The sequence below is a fragment of the Amblyomma maculatum genome, chromosome 6 (assembly GCF_055883805.1).
Source record: "Amblyomma maculatum isolate TAMU_Amacu chromosome 6, ASM5588380v1, whole genome shotgun sequence".
Taxonomy (NCBI): Eukaryota; Metazoa; Arthropoda; class Arachnida; order Ixodida; family Ixodidae; genus Amblyomma; species Amblyomma maculatum.
This window is the reverse complement of record NC_139349.1, coordinates 139,303,222-139,322,220: the sequence shown is the minus strand read 5'-3', so window position 1 is coordinate 139,322,220 and position 18,999 is coordinate 139,303,222. Positions and strand designations below refer to the sequence as shown.

General features: G+C 47.3%; 1 pseudogene; it reads left to right on the top strand.

Moving 5' to 3' along the window:
- The first annotated feature begins 467 nt into the window (after positions 1-467).
- Positions 468-14,407, top strand: LOC146186874 (uncharacterized; annotated as a pseudogene).
- The last annotated feature ends 4,592 nt before the right edge of the window (positions 14,408-18,999 follow it).

Sequence of the window (18,999 nt, the reverse complement as noted above, 5' to 3'; positions counted from 1 at the left end):
ACGACTGTGCGGACGAGACGACTGTGAGATGAACAATATATTACTTCATTGGCAAAAAGTTGAAGACCATCTTCAGATCCGTAACCAGGCCGAAAGCCAATCTGTGAAGACGAATATTTGTGATGATGGTCAAGCCACCAGGATATTCGAATGGCAAGTAGCTTTTCGTACAATTTACAGATAGTTGGGGTAAGAGAAATCGGGCGTAGAGCACCAAGGGTTGTAGGTGGTTTTCCGGGCTTTGGTATGGGAACTACTACAGAATGTTTCCAATCTGGTGGCATTTCACTGGAAATCCAGATTTCATTGAAAATTCTCAGAAGTGAGGTCAATGATTCACCTTCTAGATTGCGGAATAGTGTATAAGGCACACCATCATGACCGGGTGTGGTGTTTGGGCGGATATCTTCAATCGCAGCGATCAGCTCAGCCATGGTGAAAGGGTTCGTGATCTTATTTTCTGGGAGATGGTTGTCGAGACTGAGTGGAACCGGTGCAGGTTGGCAGTCATAATTGGGGAAGAACTGAAGAGCTGCTTGCTTGGCAAATTCTTGCGGTGAAAGACGCAGGGCTATTCGAATACTCTCTGCGTAGTCTTTAACTGAGGGTTTTCGTTCCATTGAATGAAACACACGCCATAGGTGGCGGTTTCCGATCGGAGTACTTATGTGAGAACACCAGTCTGTCCAACGTTTGTGTAGAAGGTGCTTAGAATACCGACGGGCTTTAGCGGTTAGTTTATGAAGTTCTGCTATGGCAATATTATTGGACGGATGCTGACTGACGTATACGTCCATTTGCTTGCGCCGTGCCCAGAGGTTAAGGAGGTGAAGGTCAGGGTTTGGTTGGTCTTCATTGATGGTTGAAGACATGGTGTGCTGATTTAGAACTTGCATGAAAGTAGTAAGTGCCGAATCAGGAGTTATTGAGATGAGGCGAGCATCTGTACGTAGAGTATCCCAAGAAGTAATGTGAATTTTGCGGCGAATTTTACGAAGTGTGCTTGAGGTAAAATCGATTAGAATGGGGGAGTGGTCACTGCCCCAGGTGTCTGGTTCGCAATTCCAGCGAGGATTCCCAGGCCCTAGCCACCACGTAAGGTCCGGAGTCGACGCCGGTGCACGCGGGCGGGTACATTTTGTCAAACTGTTGAGAAGTGTAAACGACTGGTCAAAAAATGTGTCGTAAATTTGACGTCCACGCTTAGAGTCTTGTATATAACCCCAGGCTGTGTGCGGTCCATTGAAATCTCCTCCAACAAGTATAGGTACACCTGGGTATGAGGTGCGTAGATGTGTGAGCCATCCAAAGTTGAGTACAGTAGATATCGGTCGTGCGTAAAATGATACCAATATAACTGGAGTACGTTGTGGCTTAGTAATAATGGCGGTCACTTCTTGACGGGTATTGCACCAACGGGATAGGTCTATTGGAGAATGAGGAGTGGATGAATGAACATATATTGCCGCTTTACCTGGAGCAAGACCACTGCGGCGGTCGGGTATCGAGGGGCAGTGATATATGCAGTAACCAGATAGAGGTAGAATAGCGTTATGCTCTTGTAAAAGGAAAGCCCATGCATTAAGTTTTCCTTCTTGAATACGGAGCTTCAATTCAGGTAGTTTGTTAGTGAGACCTCTACAGTTCCATTGCATTATAAGGGATTTATGGTTAGTGGTCATTAGTTTGCAGAACAGATGCTATCATTTCAGGCAGTTTCTGCAGCAGTGTAATCAGTGATGTCATTGAAGTTGTAGCTGCAGATTTTTGAGGTTGGGCATAATTTGACTCAAAATGACTGTACTCATTAGAGCGATGATGTACTTGACGTGTAGGCTCAACAGGCGATTGGTGCAAACGTTGCAGTAAGATTAACCGACGTTTGCAAAGGTGATCAAGCTGTTGGCGAACTTTGGCAATCTCTTCATCTATGACAGAAATATTGTTAGGCATAGGGGAACTAATTGGTGGAAATTCATCTTCCGTTTGACGAAGAGTACGGGAACTGTGCTTCGAAACAGATGCATAAGATGAGCGGATTTGAGAGGGCGGAGGTAAATATGTTGGCGTCAAGTCGGTACTATCCTCATCTGTGTGGTTTGATAGAGCAGCAAAACGGTTTGAAATCTTGACTGCATCAAAAGTAGGCTTATGTACTACACGACGTTTCTTGCGAGGGCACTTGGGATACGTAATGTCGTGATCGTTTGTTTTACAGAACGGACACGTGAAGAAGGGGAGGCCGTCCGCTGATTGTTTTGGTAAAGTGTCCTCGGATGCAGGGCATACTTTTTTGATGTGGCCTTGTCGTAGGCATCGGTAGCAAAACACTGGGGCAGGCCGGAAAGGCTTCGGATGAACGACCAGCCCGTTGTCGAACAAATGAGTAGGGAGTTCTAAAGGACCCTTCAAAAGTAGAAGAAATGTGCCTCGGTTACCTAGTTGGCGGGCATTTAGCACAGAGTGCGTGTCTGATAAAAGATCCGCCATAACCTCATTTGGAGGTGCCTTAGGATCCAGGTTATAAATGACACATCTTTGCAAGCCAGGTCCAGATGCTAGGTATGCGTGCACAGGTACATATTGAGAGTCACTGATATATATTTTATCAATATGACAGATTTTCTCAGCATCGCCAAGGGAGGCTACTTGCACTGTGATTGAATTAGAGGGACGGTGGTAAATAAATCCTCGGTAGCCTGTTGTACCCAGTGCGCGGTCAATAAGCTGTTGCACTGATCTTGAAGAAATTGACGTTATGTCATATTGAAATGTAGGCTTAATATGTACTCGGAAGGAGCAGTCTGCGTCAGGGAGCCCGTATTTCGATGGGGTTCTTGACGAATTATGATCGTCTGAAGAGGGTTTTACCTTCTTTGCAGCTGGTTCTGTTGAATCGGTAAGAGACCGCATAGGAATGGTCACAGGAGTAGGCAAGCTGTTGGAAGCTGAAGTCGGTTGATCCCCTGAAGCTGGACGCGGCGACTTTAGTAGCGATGAAGTAGGTGCTGAGTTGCTTAAGAAACATCCTTGAGGTGGAAGGTTAGGCGAAGCAGTAGAGGTGGTGACAACTGCATGCGATCTTTCCATGTCATAGTTATTGTTCATGTCCGTTGGCCAAGTTGAGATAGGCCTAGGCGCCTCACGAAGTGAACGTTGGCATTGTGATGGGTGCACTGGAGGGGTCGTCTTGAGGCTTTCTGAAGCTCCTGGGATCTTTAGGCAGCGTTAACAGCTGACATTATAGGCGGCGAAGTGAACACAGCTTAAAAAGAACAAAAATTGCCAATCGGTAGAGACAGGGCGACGGCCCAATTTCATCTTCATCGTCGTCCCCTGGTAGTGTTGCACTTGATGTATGAAACGGAGTATAGGACTGCTATCTGCCGCATTTACCGTATTAGTGCTACGCGGTCGCCACGGGTCTTGAAGTCGCCGTAAGCACGAACGCACAACCATGCAAGTAAGGCTTTAGACACGAATATTGTGTCTCAAACGAACACTCGGAGGTTCGGTCCAAAGCGGCACATGGGGACAATAGACACATTCATCGCAGTGGAGGAGCGATAGAGTAGGCGTATGCTTGTTTACCGGACGCCCTCAGCTCATGCGCAGTATTAAGACAGGGGCATGGTCTGACCACTGGGCGCGCTTAGGAGGTGACCAAGAAATAATCCTCCTACTGATCAGCAAGTACGGGCGTGCCATTGCAGTGGGGTCATTGCGTGTAAGCTGCTAAGCGTCGAGCATAACTAACGACGTCAGCATCATAACTGCCTAAGCCGAAAAATGTAGTCAGACTGCATGATAACGCTGGCAACAGACCCATTGTATGCCTATCTGCATTACGGAAAAGGCAGAATGTTTTTCACAGCTGCATCTTACGTTTAGAATTTCTCCACACTATTTATTTACTCGGTAATCTCCACCACCTGTCAAAAACAGCAGCATTTCGGCACCATGCCTAAGGCAGGTTTTAATACTTTTCAGCATTTAACTGTGAGCCCGTGGAAGAGACAAAAAATGTACGACAAGGAAGCAAAAAAAGCACAATTCAGGAGGAATGTTTCTTCCCGAATGCTTTTTGAAATTTCTAAAAGTGAAGCAGGGAAAGAACTGACATTGCTTTGATCAGGGGTGTATTTTATACAAACCAAAGCAAACTGTAAAATGCAGTTTTCATAACCATGCACGCTCTTTCTCCCGGTGCATGGTTATAAGCTAATACGTCCATGCCGGGAGCATTCGTCGGCCTACATCCGACCGGATTTCCGCACTTGCCAAGCCGCAGGATCAAACTTTCTGCATCGCAAAGTAGGTTTTGTTTTCAAAAAAAAAAATAGGGAGTTCAACGTTGTTGAACCGAATGTGGAGCGAAAGTGACTGCGGAGCCCGGGTAACCGGGTGCGAAGCCGACCACCGGCAGCTGCATTTCGATGAAGACGAAATGCAGTTTTGTTCTTGGGCTGTGTGATGTCATTGCACGTTTAAGATCCCCAGGTGGCCGAAATTATTCCGTTGTAGGCGGAATCCACTTTCATTCCCTGCTCATGCAGTACCGGCAGACGCTTTGCTTTTGCACTCTTTGAGCTCACCGCGGTGGCGTTCACATGCACAGTGCGAGAACTACCCTTCTCCTCCGCTCTGTAACTAGCGCAGCAGCAGAACACATGTGGAAAGGTTCAGCCGGTTGTCATGGTTACGGTGCATGTGCAGTAGCAGCTTCTGAACCCACGGCGGCCTTAGCTTTACATGACTTCAATACAGCTAGTGGAGCTTTGTCATGCGCTCCACGGTAACAAAACTACCGTTAGTCCTTGTTGCAGAGTTTAATTTTGGCCATGATTAGCGTTACATTGATCAGGTGGGCGATTTTTCTGCCTTAGTTGCCCAGTGGGAGAAAGAAAAAGCAATGAATTTTACCCTGCCCCGGGAGTCTTGCGTCCTGTAAGAATTTCGAAATAGCTTTGATATCCTAATCCTGTTACTTCACCGACCTTCAGAAAACATGAAGTTAGCGACCCTGCATACGCACACATTCCGCGTATCTAAGATGTGCAAAAACATGTTAAGATCGCTGTCCTAAATTCTTGGAAACCACGTCTCGGCATTTTAGTATACAGCGCGTGAGTGCCACTGCTTACTTGGAAAGTTCGGAACTCTGTAATGTTTGACTCTCCAACATGGGTTCTTGGCAATCGGTAGAGTAGCTTCAAAGGAAGGGTCAAGGAAATTTTGTCATTTATTTTTCCGCTGCTCTGAGACAAAAAATTCAAACGCATTTTGTTTTTGTTCAATTTTGGCTGTTACTTTCCATGCGCGCGCCCTTCCATAGCAGTGTTGCAACAGCGAACAGAGTGCAGTCTGCCGCTGGGGTGCCTTATCATACCAATGGCCTAACTGCGTAGCGTTACGACTGACGGGTTCAGGGGGTTATAGTTCAAAGAGATTCATGCTACGAGGGACGTGGTAGCCAGCAGTCTATCTCGTCGTAGAGGTTATGAACTATTCTCTTCGGGCTCGTGTCGGTACAAGTATAGCCAGCCAGCGCATATCACGGCGGCGGGTGCAATTTGGATGAAAAATTTCTAAATTTTCTTAAAGGTTCATATTAAGACTCGTCGCTGCGTTTCTACAATGTTCATCAAAGTTTAAGAAAGTTCTGAATAAAAAACATATGTCTAAAGCCCACATTGACTTATCACAGATAAGCCCGTTTCTATTATCACACTGAAATACTCGCTCACAGAGCGGTTGGTTAATTCGCTGGTTATGACCTACAAAGCATGGCTGCTTTAAAAACATGTAATTTTTAATTAGCGTCTCGAATTCCTGCCTTTAATTCAAAACATTTTTATACGCCTTAGACTTTTCTTATTACTCCGACCCACGACGTCAAAAGTTGAACGCACACTCCTTTTTACCCCTCAAGCTACCACATATATCGGAATAGACAAGACGGACTGCAGTTAAAAAGCACTATTCACCGCCCTACCACTTTTTCTGTTTTTCTTTGTGTTTTAAATATCTTGAGTTTTCTCTGTGCCTCTGGTGTTCGTTCTTTGCTTTGTATTTCATCAGTTCGCGCTTTTACGTTCAACAAGCTTTTGTCAGCTAGCTTAACTGATCATTTTACCTTAAGGTAAAATGTTGAACCAATTACACGTGCCGTGCTGCCCGTCAGAGTTGATAGTACTTAATTCCTAGTTGTTTTTCTCCGTCAAAATTGCGATCACATAAAAAGAGCGTGCAAAAAGGCATGCCATTAACGAAGCGAGCACAGCCAGACACTGTGCCTCGCTGTACCGCCGTCGTGTCGCAACTCGCTGACAGGATACGTGCTTGCGGCAAAATTCTCCGACACTGCTTCGCAAAAAGCAAATCAAAATGAGACGGGGGTAACACGGGGGGTAAGGGACGGTGGATTGGAAGAAAGGGTGAGAGGGAAAGGTTAGGGTTGTCAGACACGGAGGACATCTCAGTCATGTAACAATATCGACGAGAATCCAGAACAACGTTCCACAAAGCGATGCGCGCTGGCCCCGTCCACATTCCACTGACGCGCATCGAGAAGAGATTACACACACACACTAAGCCAGAAGTTCCGGTTTTTCCGACGCACGGCGGCGGGTGACAGGGTCTCTGTCGGCCGCTGCCGCGTGTGGAATGGCTAAGCGTGAGCGTCCCACACTGGATGGGGCGCATTTGCATGTGGCCTGCTTCGAGCTGAGCGCTCACGTGCGGACACCCTGACTGACCGGCGCCGGTTTGCCTGGGCGAGCACCGCGCGCGTGTTTGCGCCGCTCGTTAACGTCCTCACAGAGGCCGCACGGACTCACTGTTATTTAGCCTTGGGGATGCGAACCCAGCAAGGCATGCAGGAGCGATAAAGCAGCAGAGAATCCAGGTTGTAAGCTACTCCCTGAAAAACATTATTTGCGAGGACGCTCGTTCTGAGAAATTTGATATTATAGAGAGCGAGAGAATAACAAATCCACGTGTACATTAGTGGCTTGGCGTTATGGGTGGCTTCAAAAGAAAAACTTGGAGAAGAGAAAATAGGTTCCAGCATAAATTCTATGCGGCACGCAGGTTTTTTGTGCAAAGCCATCTTTCTCATGAGTGGCATGGAAAAGAATTTTGGATATAATTTGTGGACAGAACGCGTTCGCACAAAGTGTAAATAAATAAAATAAACTTTGCCGCCACTGCGTTTCGAGCCTACGCCAGAACGCTTTCCTGGCCCAGACACGAGAGCACTGTACTAAGGCAGTTTTTTTTTTTATTATTACACTCAAAATACAACGCCCCATCAAATCACGCCTCGTGAAAAACTATATCACACTCTCTCCATGCGCAGTGAACAACGTGATCCTCATGAAAATCCACCTGCGCCGCTCCTTCATTAACCTAGGCAAACACGCCATGCACATATGCCATCTGGCCGAGTGCGACCGAGGTCCGCTAGCGTAGTGTGGGGAGATTTCACCAGGCAGGGTAACAGAACTCGCAGTGATTTTGTATTACTTCATCTAAGCGGACTTGAATGCACCCCGAGACAATATATTTTCTTATCTGAGGGTCTCATGGAATAACTGTGCTGATCGCATAAGAGAGCTCTTAATATTGCCAAATGCCTCGATTAAATAAATAAGTTAAATTGGTTCACAGGAAGGGAAAGGCGCCGTAACTGTCACACTTGCTTTGTGGACACCCGAACCGCGCCGTAAGGGAAGGGAGGAAGGTGGGAATGAAAGTGGAAAGAGAGAAAGAGGAGCCGTAGTGGAGGGCTACGGAGAAATTGCGACCACCTGGGGATCTTTAACGTGCGCTGACATCGCACAGCACACGACGCCTCTTCGTTTCGCCTCCATCGAAACGCAGCCGCCGCGGTCGGGTTCGAACCCGGGAACTCCGGCACAGTAGTCGGGCGTCTTACCACTGCACCACCCCGGCGGGGCGAGCCTCGATAGTCATATTTAACAAACCAATTAGCATTCCTTACTTGGGCTGGCACTCAAAATGTGAGCGTTGCGGAATGTTGGATTTAAAAGAATAAAATTAATATTTATCCACTTTCAACAGGTATATGCACATCACTCAGCATTGAATGCTAGTTTTCAAATTAGAAGTGCAACTCATCAATCTATTTTGTTCTTGTCGCATAATGTGAAAGTGTGCAGACCTTGCACGTAAACCTTTCTGAGATGATATGATAGGAAAAAAGAGGGAAGGCAGGGATGTTAACCAAAAATGCTTCCGGTTGGCTACCCTTCCCTGGAGAAATCAGATGAGGGTAATAAAGAGGGTAAGGAAAAAAGACGTGGAGCACAGTCAGAATTTGTTACTCAAGCCGGTGGTTGTCAGCCAAAAAAACTGAGTCTTGTACGTCTTGAAGGCAGTCGACTATTATAGCCGCTGACCAAGGATCTTAACCGCCGTTAAAGGACAAGGATCAAGGCAATCGAGCGCACTCGGCAAGTTATGTCCTTCACAAATACACCCCATTGACACAATATGTTCAACTGTCTATTCACAGCCACAATTGTCACGGACAAGGCTCTCGGCATTTTCAATCCAGAAAACATATCTGTTTGTAAAGCAACATTCACCCATAAACGTACATCATAGTCGCCTCTCGACGAGCTATCTCATGGTGAAGGCGAATGGACATTCCAGGGTCCAAAAGCACTGAGGTACGGCCGCAAAATTCCCCCCTGTTCTAGGCTGAAATTGCAAACTCTCCAGAGCCAAGGAACGAAGCGAACGCGATACGGGACCCCTCGATACGGGGATTTTGACTGGGACTCCGTAGTTATAGGCAGAATGGGCAGCCTCGTCCGCCGTATGGTTTCCATTGCTATCACAGTGTCCTGGAATTGTCACATGTAAGAGGCCAAATACAAAAGCTTTTTTCGAAAGCAAAGAAGACGACGACGGCGATAAGGATTACGTGGACCAACGAAGGATTAACAAGATAATGAAGTAGTCGGCGACATGGCAAGCGCTGATTGATGAACAGAAGTTCATGAAGATGACAATGAGGATGATGTGTATCAACGTGGAGGTTATAAAAAGATGCAAGGGGGCGTTGGGGGGGGGGGGGGGGGGGGAGCAGCCAGAGACGCATGCTCTAAGGCACTGCACCGTAGACTTCCTGCTGTTCTCGAACCAATTTCAGGGATTCAGCGACTACTCAGCCACCTGCTACGTCCAGGGGCCCAGGGGACCACTGTCCAACTGATCGCCCAGGTGGTTCACCTCAACGCCGCCGCGAACGCTAACGTTGCTTCAGCCCACACTTCATTAGGAGGTCGTCCGTTGCGGCCAACAAGACCAGATCATTGCAACCGAATGCCACGTCGGCGCCGAAGCCATTGTCTGGGCCCACAAAACACGTCGCCCGCTTCGAACTTTAGGCTCAAAAGTGGAACGCTGTCTCTAAGTGTGAAGGATCGGGTATGGCAATAGTTTTTGCAGGTTGAGTTAGTTTTTGTTAATTTTGTTTGCATGTTAGCGTCTGTTTGTGTGTACTAAATGTGCGTCAGTGTGGTACGGCTAGTGTCTAGTTCATGCTTTCGGCCGGAACGTTCTGCGGAGATCCGTGACAAAAACAAACAAACAAACAAGTGGCGAGCCTGCCAGGATACATTTTCTTGTTTATTTTCTATTTGTTTCGGATCTTTCGAATTTCGCGACGGCAGACAGTAGGGACTTGGCGAAGACATTAGAGGTGGCTCTCAAGCTAGGGATAAGAAAAGAGGAGACGATGAGGCTCTATGAGAAGGAAGTGAAAAAGCTAAGAGGACAAACAGCTCATTGACAAGCTCAAGTCCACGTACGTAGCTCCCCCCGCCACAGCGTATTACAGAGATTACAACGGACCGGCGAACAGCGAGCTTGACGCGTCCATAACAGTGGCAGAAGTCAGAGCGGAGCTGCACGGCCTAAAATGACGCTCCGCCCCCGGGCCGGACCTCGTTAATAACAAGATGCTCGCAAATCTGGACGCCGAATCGATCAATGCCCTGACCAGATATTTAAATCAGGTGTGGGAGAGTGGTCAAGTACACCAAGAGTGGAAGAGGGCTAAGATCACCCTAATCCACAAGCAGGGAAAACCACCGGGCATGGAGAATCTCCGCCTAATATCCCTAACATCCTGCTTAGGCAAACTACTTGAGAAAGTCATTCAGAGGAGGCTAACCAAATACACCGAAGAGAATGATGCGTGGCCGGCTGAATTGGTCGGATTTAGGCCCGGCCTCTGCACGCAAGATACCACGCTCAGACTGCATAACGATGTAATCAGAGACTTCAGCAAAAAAAAATACGAAAGCTATTCTAGGCTTAGATCTTAAGAAAGCTTTCGACAACGTCAGCAACGACGTCATTCTCGACGAGCTCGCTGAGCTAAGAGTAGGCGAAAGAACCTACAACTACATTAGATGTAGTTGTAGGTCCCTGCGAGACAGATGTATCAGCAGCGCAAACACAATCAGAGGAAAAGAAGAATAAGAAGGACGGAGCTTCTTATTCTTCTTTTCCTCTGATTGTGTTTGCGCTGCTGATACATATGGATCGTTACCAACTAGCCCGCCAGATCGTGTTATCCTGCGAGACAGGACGGCGATCATCAGCTTTCAGGGCTTAAATTCGGAGGAGTCCTCGCTGGGTAACAGAGGCACTCCGCAGGGGGCTGTGCTCTCACCTTTCCTTTTTAACGTCGTAATGAGGAAGCTCCCCCGTAAGCTTGGCCATCTCGATGACTTAATACTAAACATCTACGCGGACGATGTGACCGTCTGGATGTGCGAAGGGAACGACTCGTACATCACATCCAGGCTCCAAGAGGCAGCAGATATAATCAGCAAACACGCAGAGGACGTAGGTCTATGCTGTTCGCCAGAAAAATCGGAGCTCCTGGTAATGACCAGCAGTAGTGGGAAGATAACTCCAGATATCAAAATTAAAGTCAACGGGAACGAAGTCCCGAAAGTAGACGAAATTAGAATATTAGGTATGATTATCAACCGCAAGGGTAGTAACAAAAGCCTGATTAAGAAATTAAAAGATCAGGCGGAGCTCGTAGTCAGAGTATTTAAGAAGACGTCCAACAGAAGGAGTGGTCTCACGGAGGCTAGTAGACTCAGACTCGTACAAGCTTTTTGTCACGAGCAGAATCTGCTACGCGACTCCATTCCTAAATATCAACAAGACCGAAGAACGCGAATTAAACACCATAATTATGAGATGCACAAAGTGCGCTCTAAGACTCCCCATAACTACTTCTAACGACATTCTAGAGAAAATGGGGTTGCATAATGAGTTGAAAGAGCTGGCTGCCGCGGTCAGGCTGTCCCAGAGAGAGCGACTCGCAGGAACGGCGGCGGGTAGACAAATCCTCGACTGGGTAAACCTACTAGCGCCCGGGGAAGGCGAAAGTATCAGAGAAAGCATGAATCGAAAACTCAGAAAGCATCTATACGTCTCGCCCATACAGAAGAGCATGCACCCCGCACACGACGAGGGGAGGAGGAAAAGCAGAGCTAAGCACATCGCTAACAAATTGGACAAACTCCCGCCGGGATCGGTCGCCTACACCGATGCAGCGATCGGGAAAGAAGGCGACGTAACCTCGGTCGCCCTATTAGACACCGAGATCGCCATAGGAATCGAAAGAAACCGAGATCTACCGCCGGTAGAGGCGGAGGACATTGCAATAGCAATTTCCATTGCACGACCAGGCGTGAAACACGTCATCAGCGATAGCAAAGCGGCGGTTAGAAATTCTAGCAAGGGTAGAGTCAGCAATCTTGCTGCAAAAATTCTGAACGAGTCGTCTCTCGCCCAAAGCATGACCATAATTTGGACCCCAGCACACGCCGGTCTCGCCTGCAATGAGGCTGCCCACATGCTCGCCCGCTCCTCGCTACCTCGGGGTGCTGCGGACGCCTACACAACACCTAAAGCAAAGAATGTATTGGTACGTTTAGGGAATGTAACCGACAACCTGAAGAAAGACCGGAGGATATATCCGCCACCGGATAGATCCCTGAGTAAAAAGGAATCATACGACTGGAGAAGACTCCAAGCTAGAAATTTCTTTTCGCCCCTGTGGAGGAGTTGGACGGGTGCCAGAGAGCAGAAGAGGGACGGTGCAGAAACCGAAATTTGTAAATTTTGCGGTCACGTGGCAACATTAGATCCCATAATATGGAAATGCGTTCGGGCCCCAGGGCGCAACGCGATTAAAACTAGCGATGAACGGGAGACCATGCTAAGAAGCTCCGACGAAAAAACTCAGCGAATCGCCGTCCGCCTGGCGGCCGAGGCTGAAGACCTCTTTTCCTAGACGGAGCCGGGTGTCCTCCGGCCGTGGTGCGACAGACTGCCTCCCTGGACGCCTGCGCGCGGATCCGGAGGTGGCTGCTGCGCCATATTCGGCGGAAATAAATGTTCTTCCTCCTCCTCCTAAGAGATGAAAGAGCACAGGCACATAAAGATGCGCGCGAAACCGCGGAGCGAGAGCGTGAAGTAGTGCGTGAAGCGAAGCAAGCAGAGGAACGCGAAGTTAGAAGAGTAGCGCGTGAGAAGGAGAAAGCGAGGTAAGCAGAGGAACGTGAAATAAGAATTAAACAAAAGGAGTTTTTGCTGTGGAAGCAGTAGAAGCTGACCGGGGAGCGCGAGGGGAGCACGGATGACGATCAGGGCTCTGAGGTAGGAATAGGAGCGCCTAAGCTACAACAGGTGACGTGGAGCCAACTTCAGTCCCGTACATTCCCATCCCCTGCTTTCTTATATTTGATCCATCCAGGACTGTTCTCGCCGCAATGCACCCTGTGTGGGGCACCTAAAGCTGATTTTGAGCATATTATGATCAAATGCTCGGAATTCCACCCTCCAGCCACTTGGCAACTCTCAGACCTCGAGCGATGGGAGGCTGCGGTGTCCAGCTCTGACCCGGCCGTTCAAAAGCGGCTGACGGACTGGGCTTTGGGTGTCGCTGGGAAGCACCAGCTTCCGGCCACAACACGCAGCCAAGAGCCGACCCGTCATTAGCATGTAATCTCTTAAGGCTCCCAAATATAAAGTTGTTCACCACCACCACCTAGAGCGACGAGAGTTTGTCCGAGGAAGTTGATGGCTCCTTTTAATGACAAAAGAGATGACTTTGACGCATATCTGCAACGATTTGAGCGGATAGCTTACAAGATTGGGGGCGCTGTGAATGGGCAAGAGCATTGAGTAAGTGTTTAGTCGGGTAAGCGCTGAATGTGTTTGGTAGGATGCCTGCGTCCTATTTTATGGATTTCGATAAAGTCAAGAAGGCACTTCTCCAAAAATTCAGGCTAACAGCAGAGAGTTTTTGGGACAGATTCCGCACCGCGAAACGTGAGGATTCTGAAACGTTAAGCAGTTTTCTTGTCGGCTAGCCAACAATTTCAACAAGTACCTTCAGATGTCGAACACAGAAAAGAATTTTAAAGGCGTGCGTGACAAGCTGATGACAGCAGTTCCTAGTGTGCTGCAGTCCGAATCAAGCGGTATTCATGAAATAAAGGAATTTATGTTCATTAGAGGAGGTTGACGAGAATGCAGACCAGGTTCTCGAAGCTGAAGGTCTCCGGAAAATGATTAAAGGGAAGGAACAAAATCAGAAGGTTTCAGAATTAAATTCAGCAAAATTAAAACCCTCTTGCGGGGCATTTAAAGCGCTAATCAGATGTTTCCAATGTAACAGGGTGAGACACCATGCAGGTGACTGTAGATCTAGCAGTGCGGCCCGGAGGACGCAGGTCGTGTGTCGACGTTGCAACAGGAGAGGACATGCTGTGGAAGAATGCCAGTATAGAACGCAGACCCGAGCTGCATGTGTTGTTGATCTGTAGAAAGAATTTAACACACCAGCCAACGTTCCACAGCTCAAAAAGGAGCAGACGCCACTGAACAATTAAGTGGAGAATGGAACGCCCAAGTCGAAAACAGCCATGTCAGTGGTGGTTGGACAAATAGGGACCGTCATATATTGGTGCTTAGAGACAGTGGAGCCAATACAGTTTGTGTTCGGAAAAGCCTAATGAGAAATGAAGACCTAGCAGGGGAAGCGTCCGCTGTCACCCTGAGGGACAGCACAGTTAGGTGCCTGCCGGAAGCCAGGATTCTAGTGTAAACCCCCTATTATACCGGAGAGCTATTGGTAAAATGCGTAGAGCAAACAATCTACAATCTCATCTTGGGAAACGTTCCGGGTGCAAAAAGCGTCAATGACCCTGATGCTGAGTGGAGGCTGATCAATGTTGAGAAGCACCAAAACGAGGAAAGGCGCACGATTGGCTAGCAAGGGGATGGGGCCGTCAGTTTCTCGTCGGCAGTAGAGACACGAGTAGAGAGCTTCAATTGGTAGACGGACTTCTTCACAGGAAATGCATATTTAGCTAAGGAAGGCAGGTCCAACAACTTGTGTTACCGAAAGATTTGCGAGAGGCTGATTTACGCTTAGTACACGACACCATCATGGCCGGACACCAGGGAGTTCAGAAGACAGTGTCCAGAATTACCGAGGAGTTTTTTTGGCCAGGCGTCCAAAACGACGTTAAACGCTTTGTCAGGTCGTGCGACGTTTGCCAACGCACAATCTCAAAGGACAGATTTAGTCCCGTACCACTGGGGAGGATGCCAACTATCGGCCAACCGTTTCAAAGAGTGGCTATTGACATCGTGGCGCGTTAAACCCCACAAACCAAACCAAACCAATCTCTCCAAGATCTACTAAAGGCAATAGATATGTGTTTACCTTGGTCAACATGGCTACTCGTTATCTTGACGCCGTTCCGTTGAAAACCATCGACAGTATCCAAGTTGCTGAAGGTATTTTGGAGATGTTCGCTCGCTATGGAATTCCCAACGAGGTATTAAGTGATCGTGGATTAAACTTCACGTCGGATCTGATGAAAGAGCTTAACCGCCTTCTGTCTATAAGGCATTTACTAACAATGCCCTACCATCCCATATGTAATGGTCTAGTAGAGCGACTCAATGGCACGCTCAAAAATATGACAAAGAAAATGTTCCAAGAAGGACCAACCGATTGGTGTAGATACCTTCCAGCTCTTTTATTTACTTACCGCGAAGTACCACAAGCAAGTCTTGGTTTCTCTCCCTTCGAGATGCTGTATGGGAGAACCGTTAAGGGTCCCTTGATACTACTCAAGGAGCTGTGGGCAAATAAAGAGATTGCAGTGGAGCTCAAGACGACATACACATATTTGTTCGAGTTGCGAGACAAGCTGGAGGAGACATGCAGAATGGCACATCAAGGTCTCGAGAGGGCGCGAGTACGCTATAAAGGCTACAACAACAAGAACGACGCCAATTGGAATCTCATTCCAGGCGACAGGGTTCTGATCCTACTGCGCACGGACAGCAACAAGTTATTGTTGCAATAGGAATGACCCTATCTAGTGACACAGAAGAAAAACGATATAGATTATGAATTATTATTAAATAACACCAATAAGTTATTTTCATGCAAACATGTTGAAGAAATACGAAGAAAGAGTTCCAGCACAGAAAGAGTTAGGAGACAAGGTTGATAGCTCTGTGATGATAGAAGAATCAGACCATGTTGCCGAGATGCCCTCTTACAATTTGAAGAAAAGTGTAGAATGGGACAAGGTATTAATAAACTTCAATTTGAATGGACAAAATATCACAGATAAGGGCTCTGCTACAAAGTAAGGGAAATATTTTTTCGGATGTACCGGGCAAGACTGACGTCATGTGCTGCAAATCAGAACTCTCTACAGACCGACCAATCTAATCTATATGAAGCAATATTCACTACCGTTAGTGGTACAGGAATCAATTGAAAAGAATGTGCGGGAAATGTTGGAGTTGGGTATATTCGAGAGGCCATAGTCTGCACACAATTCCCCTTTCGGTCACCAAAAAAACTGATGGCACCAACAGATTGTGCGCAGATTTTCGTCGGCTTAGTAACATCTTGGTACCCGATGCTGAACCTATTCCAAGAGCGGACGTCGTGTTCGCTAAGGTAGCCAACAAAAAGTATTTTTTCTAAACTTGATTTAGATAAATGACATTGGCAAATACCGATGGAGGAATCATAGTAGGAGAAAACAGCCTTTTCCTGTGCAGCGGGATTATTTCAGTTTAAGTTCATGCCTTTTGTATTGAAGACTGCATCGGCTATTTATACGAAATTGATGAAGAAAGTTATGGATGGGCTCGAAAATGTCGAACATTATAAAGATAATATTCTGGTGGCAACCGATACTTATGAAGAACACGTAGTTACGCTAGAGAGGCTCTTTGACAGAATTTAGCAAGCCAGGCTGACAGTAAAACCACCAAAATGTGAGATAGCTTTGAGGCTATCTCTTTTCTTGGGCACAAGCTAGGGATGGGCCGCATCACGACAAAAGACGATATATTGGAGAAAATTCAGGCAGCCCAGACACCCAGTACTAAGAAAGAAGTACAATCGTTTCTTGGTTTAACTGGGTACTAAAGGGCGTTTGTTGCCGATTATGCTCACATAGCCTATCCACTTGTAGAGCTGACTAGGAAGGAAACCAGTAATAAGCTGAATAAGGATAGCTGAACACGAAAACGCCTTCGTGAATTTAAAACAGCATATGGCAAAACAGCCTGTTCTGCTTGGTCCGAAGTTCGACAAAGAGTTTGTTCTTCGCACCGATGCATCCGATAGAGCATTGGGAGCAGTACTCTTTCAAGAAGAGAATCACAAATTACATTCGGTATTCTTTGCTAGTAAAATATTAACCGCTTGTGAACGCAACTACTTCACCATTGAAAAGAAATGTTTGGCTGTAGTATGGGCAGTGAAGAAATTTCATATTTATTTTTACGGGAGACACTTTCGAAATCAAACTGATCATTAGCCGCTCGAATCGGAACCGGTTGAAGCGTTCTCCAACATGTTCCGGGGATTGAAGCGACTACTCAGCCACTTCCTACGTCCAGGGGCACCTCCAAAGCTTGTACCACCGTCCACCTGCATCGCCCAGGTGGTTCACCTCAACGCCGCCGCGAACATTAACGTTGCTTCACCGCACGCTTCAACGGGAGGTCGTCCGTTGCGGCCAACAAGACCAGCTCATTGCAAGCCGAACGCCACCTTTGTAGGTTGTGTTAGTTTTTGTTATGTTGTGTGTGTGTGTGTGTGTGTGTGTGTGTGTGTGTGTGTGTGTGTGTGTGTGTGTGTGTGTGTGTGTGTGTGTGTGTGTGTGTGTGTGTGTGTGTGTGTGTGTGCGTGCGTGTGCGTGTGCGTGTGCGTGTGTGTGTGCGTGTGTGTGCGTGCGTGTGTGTGTGTGTGTGTGTGTGTGTGTGTGTGTGTGTGTGTGTGTGTGTGTGTGTGTGTGTGTGTGTGTGTGTGTGTGTGTGTGTGTGTGTGTGTGTGTGTGTGTGTGTGTGTGTGTGTGTGTGTGTGTGTGTGTGTGTGTGTGTGTGTGTGTGTGTGTGTGTGTGTGTGTGTGTGTGTGTGTGTGTGTGTGTGTGTGTGTGTGTGTGTGTGTGTGTGTGTGTGTGTGTGTGTGTGTGTGTGTGTGTGTGTGTGTGTGTGTGTGTGTGTGTGTGTGTGTGTGTGTGTGTGTGTGTGTGTGTGTGTGTGTGTGTGTGTGTGTGTGTGTGTGTGTGTGTGTGTGTGTGTGTGTGTGTGTGTGTGTGTGTGTGTGTGTGTTAAATGTGCGCCCTTGTGGATACGGCTGGAGTCTAGTTCACGCTTTCGGCCTGAGCGTTCTCCGGAGATCCGTGACGGGCAGTCACTCAAAAATAATATCTTTCAATGTGGTGCGGTGGCAAAGCTGGCGGATTTCTCCAACGAGTGGTTCATGTCACCCACGGCCTAGAGCAGCTTGCAAACCTTGAAGAGCAGCTTTCCAATCTGTGAACACGGTCTAGTCATGCGAGTGATGAATTGAACTGCAGCACGTAGGACAGCTAGTTCAGCACCAGCAGAAGAAGTGAGACAGGACGCCTTAACCTTTATCAAAATGGACCGTCTTGGCCGGTATTGTCACAGAACCCGCGGAACTGGTTGGATTAAGTGAGCCATCTGTGTAGACATGTATGCGATGTTGACGCTTAGAAAGCAGATAGTCCACCGTCATTTATTCAAGACCAGGCAATGACATTCCATATTTTTTCGTAATTCCAGAAATATAAATTTGCACATAAGGTTCATGTAGACTGCTGTAGGTGAGCATGGGGTTGCGGCAGTGGTGAACTGCGAAGTGATATAGGTGCCATGAGCTTCTTTAAATTTGGTGAATGCAGTGTTTGGCCTTATATTACTGCAACAGTTTCTGGATGACGAATGCAGAGTCAGGATCCGAATTAAGTCCCAAATATGTGGTGTCAACAGCAGTGCATGTAGTAACAGAATGTTCCCCGGGCGCCAAGGCCAGCTGCAGCTGTTGAAGGACATTTAGATGGTCTAAGGCAGGTACGAATAGCTTGCGTTTTCAGACTTTGAAGGGTCTTGAGGTTCGTTCTTTGAACTAGGAATGGAAGAAAAAACAACTACCGCATGTTCATACTGTAGTGCACTTTGTAAGATTCATGTATTGAATGCATATGAAGAGGGAAAATGCGGGCTGGTTGGTACATGCTTAAGAATCGAGTCTGTCGTTCGCGTGCCCCGTTTTCTCTAGCGCTCTTTTACTCGAATCTTGAACACATACGACTTTCGCGGTTTCATGGCGGCATCTCAGCATCGTTTTTATTGGGCCTCCTTTCACCACCCCGCAGTGTGTTGTATGGGAGTGATTTATGTCACGTTATTCCGTTTTTATGAATTATGTACGATAATTCAAATTTCGAATATGAATCTAACATTTAGTCAGTCAGTCAGTCTGTCAGTCTTTTTTTATTTGCAGGAAATCACTCCTTCCTGCGGGTGACAGAGACAAAAGGCATGATTGCCTGACAAGGTCTCTGCCCCCGTAACAAACT